The 16,212-nt window shown below is 42.6% G+C and overlaps 1 protein-coding gene and 1 long non-coding RNA gene across 5 annotated transcripts in view; one reads left to right on the forward strand and one right to left on the reverse strand.

Moving 5' to 3' along the window:
• LOC144819342 (uncharacterized) overlaps window positions 1-553 on the forward strand; it is a 161,766-nt gene extending 161,213 nt beyond the window's left edge. For all 3 annotated transcript variants that reach the window (XR_013607299.1, XR_013607300.1, XR_013607301.1), the window contains one exon: window positions 130-553. This is a non-coding gene — a long non-coding RNA (uncharacterized LOC144819342). The remainder of the gene's footprint in view (window positions 1-129) is intronic.
• The window catches only part of C1QTNF3 (C1q and TNF related 3), a 762,159-nt gene that overhangs the window by 60,573 nt on the left and 685,374 nt on the right, over window positions 1-16,212 (reverse strand). The window lies entirely within an intron of this gene.

Consider the following 16,212-nt stretch of genomic DNA (forward strand, 5'->3'; position numbering starts at 1 on the left):
TGAGTTTGTGCCCATACGAAAGAAAGATAACACATAATCAGGTAATATAATGAAAATTGTACATATGTAATTAGTTTGTAGGAGAGTCTAGAAATTGATTCTTGAACATTTCCTCATTTTTCTTTACAGATTGTATCCAGTCTAAGCCCTGAAGAGAACCCTACCATTACAATGGGACTCGAAATGTGTTTGCAACACATACCAAGGGGAATGTGTATCTAATTAATTTTGCCCTATATAGGAAATAGTACTAATGTCTACCACCTACTAGGCTTAGCAATTTTTCGCTTTGGTTTAGTAGCACCGTAATATTAACAAAGAATTTGGTTGAAAAAACAGTCTTAAGGTTGCTGTTCATTTGAAATACAAGACTGGCTCAATAATTTTTCTTCTTCTTTTGTTTTGTGTACAACAGTGTTGTTTCATGTCTGACATGTACATTTCAATGTATGTTGATTGATGGGAAATATGATGTTTTTCCCTTGGTCTGACGTAAAAAGTAAATGAGATATATCTGAAAAAGATGAAAACGATAAGTAAATAAACACTTAAGACCATGTAATTCATTGAATGGCCTTACTCTGTTAAGAAATAATAACAGCAATTTAAGAGTGACGGTTTGTTCATTGTTACTGTTGAAACTTTCTACAAGTGGCATTTTTTAAATTGTGATAAAAAACCTGACTGCACCTCTAAATTGTACTTTTCACCTCAATCATGAAGACACCAAACATGAAGTGGTTATCTATTCCCATTTGGAAATTAATTTAAGGGTTTTTCCCTACCAGGACATGTAAAACTTAAAAGTACATGTCTAACCTTTTAAATGCATTGTACTCTGCCCTCTGGGCTGCCCAGGGCCTGCCCTAAGGGTGACTTATGTGTATTAAAAAGGAAGGTTTAGCCTGGCAAAAGGTTATTTTGCCAAGTCGAAATGGCAGTTTAAAACTGCAAGGACATGCTTTTCAATGGAAGGTCTACGACATGTTTAAAGGGCTACTTAAGTGGGTGGCACAATCAGTGTAACAGACCCTCTAATAGCATTTAATATACAGGCCCTGGTACATGTAGTACCACTTTCCTAGGGAGTTATAACTAAAGAAAATTACATATGACAATTGGGTATAAAACAATATTACCATGTTTAGAGGAGAGATCACATGCACTTTCGTACTGGTTAGCAGTGGTAAAGTCTTCAGAGTCCTAATGACTGCAAAAACAAGGTCTGTAAAAATGGAGGAGAAAGGACAAAAGTTGGGGGAAGCCTACCCTAGGGCTGATAGGTCTAAAAAGATGGTTCATTCTTCAATTTATTTTCTTTGCCCTGGAGCTGTGATTTTCCACTTTACACTTTGTTTGAGGGGATGATAATCCAAAGAGATCCCATTCCAAATTTTAAATCTAGTGCTCTTAAGGACACTCTTGAGCCTAAGATTGAGGTAGTGGTGTGACACAAAATAATGCCCCCCCCTGCAGAATGTAAATCGGGCCCCTGAGTCTCATACATATCACAGAATTCCCTGACCTTGGGCTGCTTGTGCCCCTCGTAGGTCTGGGGTTGCCCTGAAGGGTTGCCCCTTCTGAGCTGTAGGGGCCGCAAGGGCCTGTAATATGCCCCTCAAACTCAAACCTGGTCTACTCACACTGTAGTCTTGAGGCATTTTGACCCCTTTACTCAAGTGCTGGCAACATTTAAAGAAGGTTGGGTTTTCTCAGCAGCACACACAAATACAACCTTCTTACCTTCCTGTGGAAATTAAATCCAGCAGCCTGGGTACAATTAGGCCTCTTCGTATTTATTTTTATAATACATGTTGATGATAAAAATAATTATGTATGCTGCTGTTACAACAATGATTACCAATATCAATATCAGAGTGTGAAAGAAATATTTATCAGGTTCCTCTTGGGAGCAACTTTCTCCAGGTTTACCATTGATGATCATGAATATCTTTGCAATATAAAACTGTTAATGCAAGATGGATGATATTTCCTGCCAACAGAACATCTGGACAGAATAGATCCATCCATCCAATTTTTCATCCTCTCCCAAGTCCTTTCTCTCCACTTCCTCTTTGAGGGAAACTGGTGCTTAGGAATTGTACCTACTGGACCTACTGGAAATAGGCCCAAAACAAATGCATTCTGGAAGTAGAACAAGGCATGAATTTCCCAGAAGCCCCTCAGAGGAGGGAAACAATGCCTCAACCTGGGCGGTGGGATTTTGACAGTAGCACAGGCTGGCACGGGACTGCTGCCCAACTGCCCAGGATTCTAAATATGAGTTAGGTGACGCTCACCAGCTTATTGAAGGCCTCCTTCAAGACAAACTGAAGAGGATATTTTGCTTCTTGGGAGTGAAACTGAATGCTGCCTCTTTAGTCAAAGCTAGGGACATTCCTGGTGTCCTACAGAAGCTCTGATGACCTGCTTAGCTTTGTTACCTCCAACTAGTTCAAATAGTCTAGAGAGTCAGACACAGAGTATGAAGAAACACTCTCTACTCCTCAACACAGACCAAAGAAGCTAGTTAAGAAATCATCTACCTTCAAGTGCAGGTGACCTAAGAGATAAGTCTATCTGGGAGGCCCACTCTCACATTGCACCAATGTTTGCTTTGTGGACTTTGTTCAACTTCGTGGTTTGTCCACAATGGGTCTCCCGAACCACCACAAACACAACACCTGGGGTTCATACCTCACACTGCAAATATTGCGCCCACATGTCCATGGGCAGTCAATCCAAAGGCACACACAGTATTGTATGTATGTATTGTATGTATTGTGTTCTTATATAGCGCTGCTATCACCCTACGGGTATCTTGGCGCTCAGACAGGAATTAACAATTATACCTACAGTTCCAGATTAGAAAAGATGAACTAGCCCCTGGGGAATAGTAAGGTCTTCAACTACTTCCTGAATTTCAGCAGGCAGCTAGCTACCCTAAGGCCCTCTGGCAGCCCATTCCATAATTGTCCAGCTGCCACACTGAAAGCCCTGCCCCCCATTCTGGACCGTTTGAATCTGGGGACCAGGACTAGGCCAGTGTTAGCAGACCGCAGTTGTCTAGGGGGCCCGTACCAATTGAATTTATCCTGCAGTGGTAAAGGTCCCTGTCCATGAACCGCCCTAAAGACGATGCATAGTGATTTAAAGCTGACCCGTTCTTTAATTGGTAACCAGTGAAGGTCTCTCAGTGCCAAGGATGTTGAGGAGCTCCATGGTCTGTTTAGAGCCACCTTAGCCGCCGTCGACTGCACCCTTTGGAGCCCTTGAAAGATGTACTGAGGGGCACCCAGGTACAAGGCATTGCAGTAATCCAACCTGCTCAACACTAAGCTCCTCACTACCAAGGCTCGAGAGATGACTGGTAGTAACGGGAGGATCTTTCTCATCAAACGAATTAGTTTAAAGCCAACTTGGATGGTTTTGTTGGCCTGTGACACCATTTGAAGGTTGGCGCCCATATGCACTCCCAGATTACGCACGGTGTTGGTCAGATTCAGAGAGTCTTCTTCTGGGGTAAGCCTAAAATCTGTCATGGGGTGTTTTAAGATTTTTACAGCTGAGCAGCACATCGCCTCCGTTTTCCCTCCATTCAATTGGAGCGAGTTAGCCCTGAGCCAGCCCGCCATTTTCCGCATGCACTCCTGGAAGACCTCTACTGAGGTCTCCTGCTTTCCCTCCAAGGAGAAAATCAATTGAGTATCATCCGCGTAATTTATAACGCTGATACCAAAGGATTTGATGATGGACAATAGGGGTTTCAGGTACACATTAAATAAAATGGGACTAACTGAGGACAGCAGCGGAAAAACCATCGCTTGCTTCCATGCAGCTGGCACTATACCTTCTTCCAGGGACTGATTGCAGATACTAAGAAGCTGTGGGAACAGTATTCTGCCAAATTGTTTCCAATATCTGTGGGGAATAGGATCAGCCGAGGATCATGAAGTAACACTAAGAGCCATATTAGCAAAGGAATCCTCTGTAAATAATTGGAACAAGGTTAATAAAGAGCTAACATTTAACTCGATACTTGTCTCCTTCTGTTCAGTGTCTAGAGGCTGGGTATTATGGGGGACTAAGTTCCCGACAATATTATGAATTTTCTCCTGAAAATAGCCTGAGATGTCATCGCAGAGCTGTTGTGAAGCAATTGTCTTGTTGCATTGGCTGGGGGCAAGGTAATGTCCTTATAAATCTTAAAAAGAGTTTTGGTACTATTCGTGGAATTCAGGATAGTGGTGGCATAAAAATTGGCTTTTGTTTTAGCAATTGCTGTTTTATATTGGAGTTGGGCTAGCTTAAAAAGGTTTCTATCTACATTTTCGTACTGTCTCCTCCAGCTCCTTTCTGCCTTTTTACGAAGACGGCGGAGTTCTTTTAACTCCGCATTAGACCAGGGGGCTGAATTCTTATCCTTATTTTTAATTTTGCACCTTGGGAGTAGGCGATCTAGATTCCTGACCATGGTGCTGCAGTACTTTTGGTAGCTCTTCTCCACCGAGACAGTAGAGGTCAGATTACCATTTTCCTCAATCAGGGCTTGCGCCATGTCACTATCCAGTTTAGCCCACCTCCTATCCAGTCTGTATGTGCTTGCGGCCCTTTCTCCTTCCTGTTGAGCCCCTACCCTAGTTGTGAAAAGGACCAGATGGTGATCAGTCCACGTTTGGGGTAGAATATCTTGTACCAATGTTTCATTCTCGCTGGCGAATACTAAATCTAGTGTGTGCCCCCCTTGATGAGTGCAGCTGTTGCAAATTCAAATTCGCACACGTCAGTTGTAAATCTCTCAGATGCTTCGCCAGATTCCCAGTCTCCCAGAGATTAAAGTCCCCCAGTATAATTACTCTTGTGTGAGACAGAGCAAAATTCGTAATGCTCTCATGTAGGCTCTGGTAATTTGTACATTGTCCCTGGGGCCTATAAAACACTATGCCTGAGAGTAAGTTCCCCTTAGTTCCTTGTAAAGTAAATCCCATCAATTCAATTCCACTAATTTCATCCAACGCTAGGGGAACGCAGTTCCATTCCTCCTTAAAGATCACCCCCACACCTCCCCCTCTGCCCCGTCAATCTAGGGTATGCCATGACTTATAACCAGGTGGGCATGCTAAACCTAATTCAACTGCCGAATTATCGTTAGTCCAAGTCTCCGTTAAGAACAACATATCGAGACCTGAATCTTCGGCTGCACTGCGCGTGCACTACATTTGACCGCAAGTCGTCGGCTGTGGCCAGGCCCTGTGTTCAACATCCTGCAGGTTGTAATACTCTTTCTCATTTGAGAAAAACATTAATACATTTTTAAAATCGTAACTGAGGTAATCTCAAATCAGGTACATGGACATTCTCTCAGCAAAAACTTTAGCTGAATGTTTGTAAATAGTTACACCAAACCTACTAAAAGTTCTAACTAAATAAGAGACATTGAGAGTCTTGATAACACTCACACTATACAGAATAGGTGCTCATGTATTTATCCAATATGCAGTGGCATAATATCTAAAATCACAACTACCTTATAGGATTTGGTTTCAGAAATGATCTTAGTTTGGCGAGCTGAATAGAAAGACAACAATCAGAAAACCGAGAGTGTAGACAAGTACATACAGAGTTATTTGATTTCATCTCTGCAAATGTTTGTGATTTCTCTGGCAAAACAAGTTATTTTGTGATATATAAACCCACCATGATATTTATCAGCAATGGCAGCAAAGATTTGTGAATGATATGCTCTCTTACTAGATGTATTTGTTGATCAGATATACATTTTAGGGAATCTATTGGGGAAGTATATTCAGCATAAACTCCAAGAGAGAAAACTTAGCCTAGTAAATGTCACCAGTGAGTGAGACCTCTTGCCTGTTATTAACCTCCACTGCCACAGGTTATCTTTGCATTAGAAGGGGGAATGTAGAGTTCTATGGAACTAGAACATGAGAAAGAGACATATAGGGGACAGCAGAATCTTGATGGACGCTGATGGGTTGTTCAGCTGACTACTCAAAGACTAAAGGGCATATTTACAAGAAAAGTGGTGGAACACCCACCGCAACACCCATTGCCCACCCCTATCATTCTAAGTATAGCGTGAAAGGGTGTCTTATTTACAAGGCAGCGATAAACCATATCAAGTTGCTTAACACTGCCTTGTAAATAAGGCAAAGCCTGTATCACCATAGGAACGTCGAAAAAAGTGACATTCCTGTGGCGATAGGGGCGTGTAAATATGCCCCTATGTGTTCTGTTTAGAGACAATTTGGGACTTTATAGTACTGGCATATTCTAGTCATGAAGGCAACATGGGTTTAAAACACCATCCTGTCTACTTAGATACTCGGGGAAACTGATGGCCTTTCTCACATAACTGTTCGCCTCCTCTCTCATCGGTTTTGCTATATAGATATACCGCAAAAGATGATTTCTTCTTGATGATGGCAACATCATCTTGTCAGTACTGTAAGGCAAGGCACGATGTCTGTTCCTACCCCGGTCCATGTGTTAATAGGCAGGAGAGGGAATGTCACTTTCTATGTATAGTGATTCTAGAACCACACTGGAGCAGTCTGGGGATGCTGTCTATAAAACCTGTTGAAATAGTCTTACCCCGCAGTCCATATGTGGGGGATCCTTGCTCTATCTATTGAGTTCATGCAGTCATCTGAGGGTGGGCATGTACTTGTTGCCAATCTCCCTCTCCAGCCAGCCAACAACTGACTCCAGAGAGAACCCAACAGAGTAATAACACAAAGAACGCTAGAACACAAGGACTAAAACATTCTAGTTTAAAGGGTAAAAATACTTTTGCCATAAATGAACCATGTAAACAGATACAAAAGGAGTCCTTGTTATATAGCTGCACCTGGATTCAGGATATTGTTTTAACTAGTGAGCATGTATTTTTCACTGTGGTAGCTTTACAGTTATACCTAACAGATTGAGTAGGATATCTTGCACAGTTTGCATTCTCCAGAATCACAAATATAACTGACCATGGGTCTAGTGACTTCTTTTCGAAGTACTTGATACAGGGTATTGGTGACTATCAATGTGGTGGCAGCTTCTATCATGTTATGATTCCCAAACCTGCATTTCTAGCATAGACTGGGAGCAATGGATGGAAGGGTTTGAAGCTTATTTGGAAGCCAAAGAAGGAGATGTATTTACGCCAAAGAAGAAATTTGCTATACACCGTCATTCCTTGGGGACAAATATCCATTACTACGCAAGTGCATGCCCTGCAGGTTGATGATAAATCTAGGAGAAAGTGAAGGTTCCAAGATAATGATGACAGCGGGGTCGTGAAGCTCAGGAACAAGTAAGTTTATTCCTATAAAGGAAAGTAAAACCAGCAGGGCAGCCGGAGAAACATCAACTGCCTACATTCAAACATCGCATTCCACATTCCCCCTACAGTGAAGACATCCAGTACGCCACATTCCAGCCCTTCACTACACATTCAACCCAGCTAATCCTGACAAAAATCTTATTTGGTCTTCTTGGTAAAAACTGTTGCAGAATTATTTAACACAAGTCAAGTTGTAGAATTTTCATTGCCTGTTACATAGTGGGGTTATAGCTTCAGCTTCGTGAAGACTGGAAATTACTACCCCCATTATGGAAGCATGTGTAGTGGAAGGATGAAACTTCCCACCACTGGGAAACCGCAGCTACAATGAGATCCCACTCATTAAAGCCTGTTGGTTACCAGAGCCAGATTTGCATGTTCTTGTAGAAAAAAAAAAAAAACTTTTCGGCTCTCAAACCCTCATCCGTATGCCATCTCACCATTACAAAGCTGACACTGTGAGAGCATACATAGCCGCCATTTACAGAAACTTTGTGTTGGTCTAAATGTGGGTGATGTATGCAAGGGTCACACTAACAGGTTGCATTGAGACCAGCCAGAATGTACCCATAAACCTTCACCCCTTAGGGCACACCTATACTCACACCACAGGGCACAAAGAGGTCACAGGAATTCTGCTGGTAAACAGAACTGTGCCTTGGGACGTCAGGACATCAGAATGTAGGGACTCTGTCTCTCTACTACGTCACTACCTGACAACCCAAATACGGGCTAGAACAAGGTTCCTCACCTGAACTCCTAACCTTTTTAGATTAGTTTGGTGATTTTAGCCTGGTTAGAACATGAACCTCTAGTCCCCTAGGGAATCACTGAAACATCATCCCCTTTCGTTTCCCACTCATGCATGCCCTTAGTAAACAAGGAAAAGACACAATAGAAGTTTACAATACATTTATTGACCCTATCATGGTCTATTATGAATCAGATGTGGTGCAATTAGTAGACAAATACAACTAAGCAAAGTGATCAACATTACTAGCAGACTGTATCCAATGAACAACCCATCCATGGCAAATTATCCATCTGTCTAGGCCTATTCTTCCTGTGTAAGTAAAGAGATATATTAGTGATCGCTGGGATTAGCAACAAACCCATAACTGACGTGTGTTCATTTTAGGACAAGTCCCTCTGCCAGAAGTCTGCCCTCTGCCCACAAAGGGACAAAATACATTTTATATGATAAAACTATTGTATTAGAAAGCTGCAGCTGGACTACCGTGTTATGTCTAAAACATTAGGAGCTGTTGCTGACTGAGCAGAAAACAGCACAACATGGTGTTATGTATTCAAGATGACCTTGTGTGAAATGTGCAGATGAAAGCCCAAGAAGAGTCACTGAATAACAAAACAACATGTACACCGTATTTCTAAAATAATGTCACAAAAACAAAAGTGTTATGTGTGGCTAGGTTTCTTTCAGAAGCAGCATTAATCATCTAATGCGCTGAACTAAGGGCGAACCAAGGGGTCCCATAAGGGTCATCACTACACAACAAGGCCCACATCAGACTGGTAGTGTTTGGGGTTGCACGCAGTTAGATACATATTGGGTTGAAGTGGTTGCTTTACTGACCGAAATCACTGACAGGGAACTTGAGCCGACCATAGGGTTATGTATCTTACATTGGTTCCACCACACGGCCAAAAATAAGGTCACAAGTACATTTTTAGATTTGGGCCTCCTATTGGCTAAGCGGGAAATCACCACGCATTGGAAAGCACAGAGGGACCCTAATATAGGTAGATGGAAAAAAGGAATCAATTAAGTGGGCGGAGTGTGATGGACTAGTTCGGCTACAGCTAGCATTGATGATCATGAATATCTTTGCAATATAAAACTGTTAATGCAAGATGGATGATATTTCCTGCCAACAGAACATCTGGACAGAATAGATCCATCCATCCAATTTTTCATCCTCTCCCACGTCCTTTCTCTCCACTTCCTCTTTGAGGGAAACTGGTGCTTAGGAATTGTACCTACTGGACCTACTGGAAATAGGCACAAAACAAATGCACTCTGGAAGCAGAACAAGGCATGAATTTCCCAGAAGCCCCTCAGAGGAGGGAAACAATGCCTCAACCTGGGCGGTGGGATTTTGACAGTAGCACAGGCTGGCACGGGACTGCTGCCCAACTGCCCAGGATTCTAAATATGAGTTAGGTGACGCTCACCAGCTTATTGAAGGCCTCCTTCAAGACAAACTGAAGAGGATATTTTGCTTCTTGGGAGTGAAACTGAATGCTGCCTCTTTAGTCAAAGCTAGGGACATTCCTGGTGTCCTACAGAAGCTCTGATGACCTGCTTAGCTTTGTTACCTCCAACTAGTTCAAATAGTCTAGAGAGTCAGACACAGAGTATGAAGAAACACTCTCTACTCCTCAACACAGACCAAAGAAGCTAGTTAAGAAATCATCTACCTTCAAGTGCAGGTGACCTAAGAGATAAGTCTATCTGGGAGGCCCACTCTCACATTGCACCAATGTTTGCTTTGTGGACTTTGTTCAACTTCGTGGTTTGTCCACAATGGGTCTCCCGAACCACCACAAACACAACACCTGGGGTTCATACCTCACACTGCAAATATTGCGCCCACATGTCCATGGGCAGTCAATCCAAAGGCACACACAGTATTGTATGTATGTATTGTATGTATTGTGTTCTTATATAGCGCTGCTATCACCCTACGGGTATCTTGGCGCTCAGACAGGAATTAACAATTATACCTACAGTTCCAGATTAGAAAAGATGAACTAGCCCCTGGGGAATAGTAAGGTCTTCAACTACTTCCTGAATTTCAGCAGGCAGCTAGCTACCCTAAGGCCCTCTGGCAGCCCATTCCATAATTGTCCAGCTGCCACACTGAAAGCCCTGCCCCCCATTCTGGACCGTTTGAATCTGGGGACCAGGACTAGGCCAGTGTTAGCAGACCGCAGTTGTCTAGGGGGCCCGTACCAATTGAATTTATCCTGCAGTGGTAAAGGTCCCTGTCCATGAACCGCCCTAAAGACGATGCATAGTGATTTAAAGCTGACCCGTTCTTTAATTGGTAACCAGTGAAGGTCTCTCAGTGCCAAGGATGTTGAGGAGCTCCATGGTCTGTTTAGAGCCACCTTAGCCACCGTCGACTGCACCCTTTGGAGCCCTTGAAAGATGTACTGAGGGGCACCCAGGTACAAGGCATTGCAGTAATCCAACCTGCTCAACACTAAGCTCCTCACTACCAAGGCTCGAGAGATGACTGGTAGTAACGGGAGGATCTTTCTCATCAAACGAATTAGTTTAAAGCCAACTTGGATGGTTTTGTTGGCCTGTGACACCATTTGAAGGTTGGCGCACATATGCACTCCCAGATTACGCACGGTGTTGGTCAGATTCAGAGAGTCTTCTTCTGGGGTAAGCCTAAAATCTGTCATGGGTTGTTTTAAGATTTTTACAGCTGAGCAGCACATCGCCTCCGTTTTCCCTCCATTCAATTGGAGCGAGTTAGCCCTGAGCCAGCCCGCCATTTTCCGCATGCACTCCTGGAAGACCTCTACTGAGGTCTCCTGCTTTCCCTCCAAGGAGAAAATCAATTGAGTATCATCCGCGTAATTTATAACGCTGATACCAAAGGATTTGATGATGGACAATAGGGGTTTCAGGTACACATTAAATAAAATGGGACTAACTGAGGACAGCAGCGGAAAAACCATCGCTTGCTTCCATGCAGCTGGCACTATACCTTCTTCCAGGGACTGATTGCAGATACTAAGAAGCTGTGGGAACAGTATTCTGCCAAATTGTTTCCAATATCTGTGGGGAATAGGATCAGCCGGGGATCATGAAGTAACACTAAGAGCCATATTAGCAAAGGAATCCTCTGTAAATAATTGGAACAAGGTTAATAAAGAGCTAACATTTAACTCGATACTTGTCTCCTTCTGTTCAGTGTCTAGAGGCTGGGTATTATGGGGGACTAAGTTCCCGACAATATTATGAATTTTCTCCTGAAAATAGCCTGAGATGTCATCGCAGAGCTGTTGTGAAGCAATTGTCTTGTTGCATTGGCTGGGGGCAAGGTAATGTCCTTATAAATCTTAAAAAGAGTTTTGGTACTATTCGTGGAATTCAGGATAGTGGTGGCATAAAAATTGGCTTTTGTTTTAGCAATTGCTGTTTTATATTGGAGTTGGGCTAGCTTAAAAAGGTTTCTATCTACATTTTCGTACTGTCTCCTCCAGCTCCTTTCTGCCTTTTTACGAAGACGGCGGAGTTCTTTTAACTCCGCATTAGACCAGGGGGCTGAATTCTTATCCTTATTTTTAATTTTGCACCTTGGGAGTAGGCGATCTAGATTCCTGACCATGGTGCTGCAGTACTTTTGGTAGCTCTTCTCCACCGAGACAGTAGAGGTCAGATTACCATTTTCCTCAATCAGGGCTTGCGCCATGTCACTATCCAGTTTAGCCCACCTCCTATCCAGTCTGTATGTGCTTGCGGCCCTTTCTCCTTCCTGTTGAGCCCCTACCCTAGTTGTGAAAAGGACCAGATGGTGATCAGTCCACGTTTGGGGTAGAATATCTTGTACCAATGTTTCATTCTCGCTGGCGAATACTAAATCTAGTGTGTGCCCCCCTTGATGAGTGCAGCTGTTGCAAATTCAAATTCGCACACGTCAGTTGTAAATCTCTCAGATGCTTCGCCAGATTCCCAGTCTCCCAGAGATTAAAGTCCCCCAGTATAATTACTCTTGTGTGAGACAGAGCAAAATTCGTAATGCTCTCATGTAGGCTCTGGTAATTTGTACATTGTCCCGGGGGCCTATAACACACTATGCCTGAGAGTAAGTTCCCCTTAGTTCCTTGTAAAGTAAATCCCATCAATTCAATTCCACTAATTTCATCCAACGCTAGGGGAACGCAGTTCCATTCCTCCTTAAAGATCACCCCCACACCTCCCCCTCTGCCCCGTCAATCTAGGGTATGCCATGACTTATAAACAGGTGGGCATGCTAAACCTAATTCAACTGCCGAATTATCGTTAGTCCAAGTCTCCGTTAAGAACAACATATCGAGACCTGAATCTTCGGCTGCACTGCGCGTGCACTACATTTGACCGCAAGTCGTCGGCTGTGGCCAGGCCCTGTGTTCAACATCCTGCAGGTTGTAATACTCTTTCTCATTTGAGAAAAACATTAATACATTTTTAAAATCGTAACTGAGGTAATCTCAAATCAGGTACATGGACATTCTCTCAGCAAAAACTTTAGCTGAATGTTTGTAAATAGTTACACCAAACCTACTAAAAGTTCTAACTAAATAAGAGACATTGAGAGTCTTGATAACACTCACACTATACAGAATAGGTGCTCATGTATTTATCTAATATGCAGTGGCATAATATCTAAAATCACAACTACCTTATAGGATTTGGTTTCAGAAATGATCTTAGTTTGGCGAGCTGAATAGAAAGACAACAATCAGAAAACCGAGAGTGTAGACAAGTACATACAGAGTTATTTGATTTCATCTCTGCAAATGTTTGTGATTTCTCTGGCAAAACAGGTTATTTTGTGATATATAAACCCACCATGATGTTTATCAGCAATGGCAGCAAAGATTTGTGAATGATATGCTCTCTTACTAGATGTATTTGTTGATCAGATATACATTTTAGGGAATCTATTGGGGAAGTATATTCAGCATAAACTCCAAGAGAGAAAACTTAGCCTAGTAAATGTCACCAGTGAGTGAGACCTCTTGCCTGTTATTAACCTCCACTGCCACAGGTTATCTTTGCATTAGAAGGGGGAATGTAGAGTTCTATGGAACTAGAACATGAGAAAGAGACATATAGGGGACAGCAGAATCTTGATGGACGCTGATGGGTTGTTCAGCTGACTACTCAAAGACTAAAGGGCATATTTACAAGAAAAGTGGTGGAACACCCACCGCAACACCCATTGCCCACCCCTATCATTCTAAGTATAGCGTGAAAGGGTGTCTTATTTACAAGGCAGCGATAAACCATATCAAGTTGCTTAACACTGCCTTGTAAATAAGGCAAAGCCTGTATCACCATAGGAACGTCGAAAAAAGTGACATTCCTGTGGCGATAGGGGCGTGTAAATATGCCCCTATGTGTTCTGTTTAGAGACAATTTGGGACTTTATAGTACTGGCATATTCTAGTCATGAAGGCAACATGGGTTTAAAACACCATCCTGTCTACTTAGATACTCGGGGAAACTGATGGCCTTTCTCACATAACTGTTCGCCTCCTCTCTCATCGGTTTTGCTATATAGATATACCGCAAAAGATGATTTCTTCTTGATGATGGCAACATCATCTTGTCAGTACTGTAAGGCAAGGCACGATGTCTGTTCCTACCCCGGTCCATGTGTTAATAGGCAGGAGAGGGAATGTCACTTTCTATGTATAGTGATTCTAGAACCACACTGGAGCAGTCTGGGGATGCTGTCTATAAAACCTGTTGAAACAGTCTTACCCCGCAGTCCATATGTGGGGGATCCTTGCTCTATCTATTGAGTTCATGCAGTCATCTGAGGGTGGGCATGTACTTGTTGCCAATCTCCCTCTCCAGCCAGCCAACAACTGACTCCAGAGAGAACCCAACAGAGTAATAACACAAAGAACGCTAGAACACAAGGACTAAAACATTCTAGTTTAAAGGGTAAAAATACTTTTGCCATAAATGAACCATGTAAACAGATACAAAAGGAGTCCTTGTTATATAGCTGCACCTGGATTCAGGATATTGTTTTAACTAGTGAGCATGTATTTTTCACTGTGGTAGCTTTACAGTTATACCTAACAGATTGAGTAGGATATCTTGCACAGTTTGCATTCTCCAGAATCACAAATATAACTGACCATGGGTCTAGTGACTTCTTTTCGAAGTACTTGATACAGGGTATTGGTGACTATCAATGTGGTGGCAGCTTCTATCATGTTATGATTCCCAAACCTGCATTTCTAGCATAGACTGGGAGCAATGGATGGAAGGGTTTGAAGCTTATTTGGAAGCCAAAGAAGGAGATGTATTTACGCCAAAGAAGAAATTTGCTATACACCGTCATTCCTTGGGGACAAATATCCATTACTACGCAAGTGCATGCCCTGCAGGTTGATGATAAATCTAGGAGAAAGTGAAGGTTCCAAGATAATGATGACAGCGGGGTCGTGAAGCTCAGGAACAAGTAAGTTTATTCCTATAAAGGAAAGTAAAACCAGCAGGGCAGCCGGAGAAACATCAACTGCCTACATTCAAACATCGCATTCCACATTCCCCCTACAGTGAAGACATCCAGTACGCCACATTCCAGCCCTTCACTACACATTCAACCCAGCTAATCCTGACAAAAATCTTATTTGGTCTTCTTTATAAAAACTGTTGCAGAATTATTTAACACAAGTCAAGTTGTAGAATTTTCATTGCCTGTTACATAGTGGGGTTATAGCTTCAGCTTCGTGAAGACTGGAAATTACTACCCCCGTTATGGAAGCATGTGTAGTGGAAGGATGAAACTTCCCACCACTGGGAAACCGCAGCTACAATGAGATCCCACTCATTAAAGCCTGTTGGTTAGCAGAGCCAGATTTGCATGTTCTTGTAGAAAAAAAAAAAAAAATTTCGGCTCTCAAACCCTCATCCGTATGCCATCTCACCATTACAAAGCTGACACTGTGAGAGCATACATAGCCGCCATTTACAGAAACTTTGTGTTGGTCTAAATGTGGGTGATGTATGCAAGGGTCACACTAACAGGTTGCATTGAGACCAGCCAGAATGTACCCATAAACCTTCACCCCTTAGGGCACACCTATACTCACACCACAGGGCACAAAGAGGTCACAGGAATTCTGCTGGTAAACAGAACTGTGCCTTGGGACGTCAGGACATCAGAATGTAGGGACTCTGTCTCTCTACTACGTCACTACCTGACAACCCAAATACGGGCTAGAACAAGGTTCCTCACCTGAACTCCTAACCTTTTTAGATTAGTTTGGTGATTTTAGCCTGGTTAGAACATGAACCTCTAGTCCCCTAGGGAATCACTGAAACATCATCCCCTTTCGTTTCTCACTCATGCATGCCCTTAGTAAACAAGGAAAAGACACAATAGAAGTTTACAATACATTTATTGACCCTATCATGGTCAATTATGAATCAGATGTGGTGCAATTAGTAGACAAATACAACTAAGCAAAGTGATCAACATTACTAGCAGACTGTATCCAATGAACAACCCATCCATGGCAAATTATCCATCTGTCTAGGCCTATTCTTCCTGTGTAAGTAAAGAGATATATTAGTGATCGCTGGGATTAGCAACAAACCCATAACTGACGTGTGTTCATTTTAGGACAAGTCCCTCTGCCAGAAGTCTGCCCTCTGCCCACAAAGGGACAAAATACATTTTATATGATAAAACTATTGTATTAGAAAGCTGCAGCTGGACTACCGTGTTATGTCTAAAACATTAGGAGCTGTTGCTGACTGAGCAGAAAACAGCACAACATGGTGTTATGTATTCAAGATGACCTTGTGTGAAATGTGCAGATGAAAGCCCAAGAAGAGTCACTGAATAACAAAACAACATGTACACCGTATTTCTAAAATAATGTCACAAAAACAAAAGTGTTATGTGTGGCTAGGTTTCTTTCAGAAGCAGCATTAATCATCTAATGCGCTGAACTAAGGGCGAACCAAGGGGTCCCATAAGGGTCATCACTACACAACAAGGCCCACATCAGACTGGTAGTGTTTGGGGTTGCACGCAGTTAGATACATATTGGGTTGAAGTGGTTGCTTTACTGACCGAAATCACTGA

The sequence above is a fragment of the Lissotriton helveticus genome, chromosome 2_1 (assembly GCF_964261635.1).
Source record: "Lissotriton helveticus chromosome 2_1, aLisHel1.1, whole genome shotgun sequence".
In the NCBI taxonomy this organism is placed as follows: domain Eukaryota; kingdom Metazoa; phylum Chordata; class Amphibia; order Caudata; family Salamandridae; genus Lissotriton; species Lissotriton helveticus.